An 8476-nucleotide genomic window follows, 5' to 3' on the forward strand; every position below is an offset into this window, starting at 1 on the left:
ATGTAACAACATTTTACATCTAGTTAATAAGGAAATCAATGTTTAGGCTGTGCATCTATGAAATCAGTTCTTAAAACAGTTAAGAAAAATGTTTTTAAAACTCCATTGATATTAAAATGGAAATGTTTGTGCTTTCCCAGTGTACTCATCTCTAGATTTAAGGAAATTCAGAGCAATGTTAAAATGAATCTATTAAAAAGGAATGGATTAGTATTATGGTTTGATTGCTTTGAAAAAAGGAAAAGCTAAGTTACCAGAATATTTAATGAAAGATTATAAGCTGGATGAACCAGTTAATATTATCCATCAGTAAGAAATTAAATGAATTTGTAGATAATATGAGTGAAGAGGAACAGAACCCTATTCCCCCATTATATGAATATGGTAATGCTATCAGTGAAGGTAAATTGACCTACAAAGGAAGCTTGTCCAAGTTACATAAGTTACTCTAAATAATAATGATTTTGATGCAAAGTTCTGGAGCTTTTTAGATAGTAATAGACCGAGTGACTCAATAGATGGTAAGAATGCAGCTTTGTTACTTAAATCAGTACTAAACCACATTTGACATTTATCTGCAGACTTGATCAGCCTTTTGAAATCCTTATTTAAACTCTTCTCACTTCCTTCTTTTTTCTATCTTTGTGTTGTTCACAACTATGATGACCTTTTTTCTTCACAGATATTTAAAAAAATGCAGAGAGAAGTACTGTGCCATGTCTTAGTGACTACCTATGGTTTACCTTACAGGCATGCTGCAGTCCTATTCCTTATCTTCAAGCCTACATCAATACCCCACAGCTTTCCTAGAATGTGTATGTGGAGAACTGAATCAATGGCCTCGCTGAATCTGAGGTGGCTCACATTTACTGGTAATCAGCTGTCATCTTCAACTATAATTCATGCATAAAACAGATCAGATTTGAATGTGAGCACATTTTTTGATCACCCCGTGTGGCTGCTATCCTGGGGATTGTGTTCTTTAGGAAAACAGTCAGTATTTCAGTCCAGATATTTTCAATTATTTTTCGTGTGACTTTCCCTGCCACTGTGGTTAGGCTAACAGATCTGGAGATCCCCAGATTTTCCTGACATCCCCAGCACAAAACTATCACTTTCTGTCATCAGCCTTCAGGCACTTTTGTGCTGGGATGTATCTGTTGAATACCTTTTTAATGGAATTTGTCAGCCATTTCAACAGATTTCTGAGAACTCTCTGTGGTAGCAACATGATCCGCTGCCTCATCCCCCTTTATGCCAGCCAGTTCCCTTTCTATTTCCTCTCTTTCTATCTTGGTGGTCATTATTTCTTCACTCTGCCTCACTCCACAGCACAGCAGCCTTCCCTCCCTTTCCTTCATGAAGGCTATGGCAAATTATTCATTCAATGTCTTTCGTTGTTACATTTCTTTTTTGATCTTCTTCCCTTACTTACTTTGCCTGGTCCCAGCCTCCTTTGTACAATATACTGAAAACTTTGCTTCCCCATCTTATCCCTTTCTGTCAACTCTCTTTCAGCTTCTGCCTTGCTCTCTTCACCTTCCTTAGAGCTACTCATCTTACAGCCCTTCTACTTACCTTGCTGTACTGTATCACCTCCACTTCCCCTGCTCCTCTTCTCCACCTCTTGTATATTGTCACATTATCCCTTATTACTGGATTCAGAATCATACTTAAATTGATATCCTCCACCATCACACTTTTTTTCTCTTCCTGAACCTCAATGCCCACAGTCCTGTGCACCCTCTAGCTTTTTTACCCCTTTAGTTTGCTCTCCATCTCCTGCCTCATTGCTGCTCCACCCCCTCGAGGTAAGTATGATCTAAGCCCCTTACACTACCACACTATCATCTTTGCATTGGTTTCTTATCCTCTGTCAGTTTCATAGCACTCAATAGCATCAGCACTGTTTGCTAGCAGTACTTTCATCTGTAGTGTTTACTGGAAGGAAAACTGTTTTGATATAAAACTGCCTACTACTGAATTCAAGTAAAAAAGTAAAACAGCATCCTTTAGAAATGTGCTGCTCTGGGAAGGTATTTATTTGGAATCCAGGACATTGGATACATTTCATTTAATTCTGTTCACACACACACACACACACACACACACACACACACACACACACACACACACACACACACACACACACACACACAAAGTGGAATTAATCCCACATGGGAAAACCTTAATTTATACTGTTCAAAATGTATGCAGGGTACCACCCTTAGAAATGATAGAGACTTCATAAAATATTTGATTATTTAACTTGTAAAACAAGGAAGCAGATTTTAGTTTTCATAAAATAGGAAACAAGCTTTGAAAATGTAAGTATGTGAATAGTTAATTTCTAATTTCAAATCCAGTGTCAAATTAAAATCACCCAAATAAGAATTCCAAACAAAGGAATGGTGAAAGCTGTCCCTATATATCTATGAAATATAAACTTTATGAACTATAGAAATTAAAGTGTGTTGATCATGTCCTGGACCAAGTTTAAACAATACACCTTTGGAGTTGGATATAACCTTCCCACCATGTACAATACCAAATAATATATTTTTGATGCAAAATGTGTCTTGCATTTCTGTATTATTGTGTTGACACTGTATTTCCATATAAAGTACATTAGTTGAAGAAACTTACTTTCTTGATAGGCAAGTTATCAACTAGTTTTCGTAGGTGAAATATCTGACATTGAAAAGGAATACATGTGCTGATGTAGTGAAACCATAATGTAAATAAGTGGCTGTACTAAACAGGTAACTTATGTTGGTTACCCATAATGCTTTGACATATGAAAATCATTGCACATTATCTACCATGACATAGTTTTGTAGGTGTGATTTAGAGAAAACCTGGGTAAATAGTGAATCTAACAAATCAAGCCCACTGTATAATCTTCACTTTTTTGTAAAATCACTTGCAACTTTAACATGAAGAGTATACTGTAAAATTAAATTAATTGTAAAATAATGATGCTTCCTAATATGACCAATACACTTTAAGGATAGTAAAATAATTATAAAAAACTTTGAAAAATATATAAAACAAAAGTGTCAGCTGCTAGAGTTCTAGGTAGAGCTACATAAATTTTGTTTACATTGTTTATTACAGATGAATAGCCTCAGGGAAAATGTTGCTAATGAAAAAAATCTAAATAAAAGAAATTAGGGCTCTCTATTTGATGTGTGTGACTCTATTCAGTGAGTCCCAACCAACACTTCAAAAATAAAATTGTGATTCTTACAAAAATGTGTTATGAAACTCAGTGTTACATATTTAAAGCATTTTGTGGGTGGGGGGGGGGGGATAAACACCTTCTGCCTTCCTCATTGCCATGAGAATTGTACCCAACACTCCATTGCTTATATACTAACTCAATGATAACTACTGCGGACATTTCATGAAGTGTAGGAATTTTGAATTTAGTATGAATTCCCTCTACAATTACATTTTGAAGTTCCAAGGCATAGATTTCCTCCATGGTCATTCAGTGGAAACCCAGAAACTGGACAGATATGATCAGCTGTTTGTTTTTTACAATTCATGGCTTACATGAGTACATATGCGATAGCTTTAGACCTGAATGAATATCAAAAAATGAAAATAAGTTATAAAATGCTGAGGCAAAATCCCTTAACACATGAAGTAACTCAAGATTATATAATTCACTTTTGTTAAGAAGAATACAAAAATTAAGAAATCTATTATGGAGTAATAACTGTTTAACTCAAGTATGAACCCAGAAAATAGTCCAGTATTTATAGATAGAATAGTAATTAGAAATATTACATGGTTTAAGGGTTCTAGTTAATAAATATATGCACATGGAAGTTTAAGGTCTTGCTGATTTTATTTGAGATTATGGCAACTCTTAAGTAAGTCTGCAGGATTTGGCAATCCAAGGATAACTTAATGATTGGACCGTATGACTAATTCCGAGACTAGTATAGATACATTAGATATTGATCAGCATGGTTTCACTAAAGGAAAAGCAACACTGAGCAACTTTAGTTATTTTTTATGACTGTGCAACATAAGCTTTTCATCTGGGTGTATCTCCTGGTACAATTTTGTTTGGACTTATCCACAGCTTTTAATAGCCTACCACATGTGGATATCACAACATTTGTAAGTGATTATAAAATAAACAGTTATATTACAAGGTGGAATGGAAATTGGGTGCTGAGTAGAAAATAGAGTATCAAGATTCAGAGTGCTCATTCTAATTATCTAGAAGTAAAGTCTGGCATTCCTCAGGGACCTGTGTTTGGTCCTTGATTGTTCAATCTAGTGTTATCAACATTTGCTAAGAACAAAAAAATGCTGCATATCAAAGTATGCTGATGATTGTAAAAATGGATTTACACTACAAAACCTTCTGATTTAGATGAGCTAAATGAATATCTAAACTTAGTTAGTGACTGGGCAAAGGAAATAGGATTATTATTTAGTAAAGAAAAGTGTAAAGTTATGTAGTTTTTAAACTAGTTTACTTGATGGCTTTTCATCTGAAGAAAGTCAATAAATATGAAGATTTAGGAATGCTAATTACTTCAAATTTTTCTTTTAAATCTCATTCTGAGCTCATAGTAGCCAGAGCTACTAAATATATAGGTTATTTGTTAAGAAAACAATCAACAAGGGATAAAAGTGTATTAACACTAGTATTCAAAACTTGTATCAGACCTCTCCTGGAATATAATAATTTCTTTTGTGTCTATACAAGAGGACAGCTGAAAAGGTTGGAGGGATCTTAGAGGAAATTTCCAAAAAATTACGAAGCAGAACATGGGATATGGATCACTATGTGAGACATTACAATTATTTAGTGTCTGTTGTAAGTGTATTTGGGCTAAATTAATCTTAGCATACAACATTTTTATGATCCTGTTCTGCAAACCAAGTTCAATTTAGAGATTAATGCCTGTGTTAAAATGCATAAACATAACAATATGCAGTTTATAATGAAAATGAGCAATTCTGCGACGAGGTCTCCATGTATTTCTATTAGAATTACAAAACTAGGCAGTGAGATCCCATTTAATGTTAAACAATCTAAGAGCCAGGAAACTTTTAAGAAAAAGTTAGATATGTGGGTTGGTAGAAAGGGCTACATACCATATTTGGAGGAATCAGCATTTCTTGACAGCCAATCAGTCTAAAATGCTGACTTTGAACTTATGAATTTATAATTCTTTGTAGAGGTCCAAGGAAAAATAATATGGAAAACAATGACCATTATTATGAAAAAAAACATCTGAGGGAAATATTAATTTTTATGATAGATATTTTGGAAACAAAGAAAACTTTAAAATATTTCATCTTGCAATGTCACTTTTAACTTCTTATTTTCATGCCAGATATTTAAATGTGCCTTTTAATCTAATGGGGCAGATCTAAAAGTGTAATATAGCAAAGTTTTAAAAAATAAACAACAGATATATCTAAATTAAGCTTATAAGTACAAACTTGTAGGTGATCATCTATAGTAGATACAATCTGAGGGACGCCAATCGTTGGATGGGTTGTATAAAGTATAACATAATTAGGAAATGCGGTATTGATTATATGGTAGATAATGAAAATTTATATTTGTAAATTCTGTATACCAAATAAAGCTGAGAAAAAAAAAGATGCTTTGTCTAATACCGTAATTAATAAAAATAGTTTCAGAGGATGTATTGTTAGCAAAATAATTTAATTATTATTTCAAGTCAAATTAAAACAACAAACAAAAATACTAATAATATGAAGGAAATTAATGAAACCCAGGGCTCCTTAACCATATCATCCTCTTACATTTTGCACAACTACCACACCTTCATGTGAAGTCATTTTTCTGCTACCAGAAGCATTTAGTCATTTAGACAGTATAAAAAAGGGGGAAAATTAACCTCTTAAAAGCATATAATGTGATATTAACCTTTTAAAACATGTACATTTGGTTTGAACTCACAGTCTGATGAAATCCCCTTGGAAGGGATGAAAGCACTTACTGTGGACAGGGTTTTCAAAAGTCTTGTACCTGGAAGTTGAAGAGGCTGGCAACAAGGCAATATCAGACCATGCCCTACTAGAGATTTTCCATATCGGTTTAAGTCTAACTCCTCATGTATTACCTGCTCAAAAAAACTAAATCTAATATGCAACATCAACAAAATCTGCTGGAGAGACAAGTTTGTCTCCCAGAGGCTGTCCTGTCTCTGGAATAGATGTTCCATACATGTCAAATAGAGTGCCTTGCTGAAACCTTGATGAATAGATGGGAAACCACAAATTTGTCCCAGGAGTTCCACCTTTGTCCCTCACTGACAGGGGCGACAGGTGCTGAGTGAGGTTTCTGTTTTGGGGGTAAACTCTTGGCTAGGCTTGTAAGGGCTCCAGGGCCATTAACCTAGTAATCTCCTATGATCCTATGATCATATGATGTGAGGCAGGCCAGCCTCCACTGAAGAAGGATGAGCAAGCAAAGCCTCAGCAATCCTTCCTTACCCCACCAGCTCTTACAGTTACTTGGGGCACTAATTGAAATCAGTTTGCCTGGGTCATAGTAAAAATATTATTCATCTGCACCTATAGAAATAGCTTCCTCTACAAGATTTTGAGATTTTGGCACATACCTTTCGACTCTACAACTGTTAGCAGACACTGGCACTGTGTACTACCTGTCTTTGAACTTCATAAAGGGTGGGTTTGGCATAATGTTTAAGGTCTCATTGCCATAAGGTATAAGGATGGATTCTGACCTTTAATTACTGGCTAGACATAAACTTACCCATCTAGGAAATTAGCCTAATATTCACCTATGAAAACTATGAACATTACATGCTAATGAGATCCATTCATGACATATGGTGCTGAAGACCAAAACATGGAAACCTATATATAAGTCTGTTGTATTATGAGATATGCAGATATATGATATTGCATATACAAGAAGAAATAATATAGCTGCCTGACACAAAGGAATGTCCACTTATTTTATGTCACATCACTTGTGCCATATCAATTTTTAGGTCTGTGTTCAATATGTACATGTCTATAGTGCTCCTGATATGTGTTTGTTATAGATGAAGACTTGTATGGGAGATACTGCCTGTATATTGTTATATTGCTTACATTTGTGAGATTGCATTTGGAAGCCATTCTGTGTGCTTGTGGGCAACCTTTGTGCATACTGATGCATATTTTTTCACACCTGCATGTGGTTTATAGATAAGTTACATTATTAGCATAAAAAATTGTTTACTGTCCACAACTGCCTAAAACAGTATGCTGCATACTCACCCCAGCCACATGTAGTTGCATATCTCAGGGGTTCCACAGAAAAGGGATCACTGCAAGTTCCTTTATAATACTTTTTTTTTCTCTACACATACATTTTGTATTTTTTTTCTGTATATAATATATATATGTATGTATATAAATATATATATGTGTGTGTGTATGTGTGTATACATATATTATATATATATATATATATATATATATATATATATATATATATATATATGGTTTACCTTCATAAGTGCGTTATGCACTTGTGCGAATCCACTTTGTGCGAAAGGAGGTTTTCAAAGTGGCAAAACCTCGAAAAAAAATTTTCCGAATGTGCAATGGGTGAATGCACATTGGCATTCGCTCATTGCAGATTCAACATTGTCGGTGTGGATTGCACTATAGTGGGGATCGGGACATGATCCCTTTCCCCACTTTAGTGCGATCTCAGAGTTAGTATATTAAAGTAGGGGGGTGTGGGGGTGCAGCCCCCCACATGGGAGGTATATGGGTCTTGCCCTTCTGCATTACGATGTGTCTTCGACATTTTAGTTCAAAAATCAGTGAATCAGCTGTTTGAGTTGCAGATTTTTGAACTTCTGAGATTGTCGAAGTTTGAAATTCGTACATTTGGGCGAACCAAATGCGCAATCGATATTGTCATTCTCAATATGAATGTATACTATATATATATATATATATATATATATATATATATATATATATATGTATATATATTCACTTCAGAAGACTGAAAGCCCAAAATCCTGAATTTCAAAAGACTGAGACCACAATCTTGAAAGTTCAAAAGTATGAAAACTCAAAATACTGAATCTCAGAATACTGAAAACACACAAGATACCAGCACTTACTATATTCCAGTACAACTACATGCAGAAACAAATAAAGCATAAACTTTTCCACATATAAGTTGGGGGGCAGGCTCCCATGCACCCCCCATGTGGGGGGCTGCACCTCCACACCCCTGCTACTTAAATATATCAACTCCGAGATCGCACTCCACAGAACAAAATGGCAAACATACCATTATGTGTTTCATGACTGCCTGTTGTAACCTTAGTCATGTTCCCTTCTAACTTGCTATACTACAACATAACTCATGTTAGTGTAGTGAAGTGCAATCTTGGAGTTGATATATTTAAGTAGCAGGGTGTGTGGGGGTGCAGGGGGG

The sequence above is a fragment of the Protopterus annectens genome, chromosome 5.part0, assembly GCF_019279795.1.
Source record: "Protopterus annectens isolate FY-2018-M chromosome 5.part0, PAN1.0, whole genome shotgun sequence".
Lineage (NCBI taxonomy): Eukaryota > Metazoa > Chordata > Ceratodontiformes > Protopteridae > Protopterus > Protopterus annectens.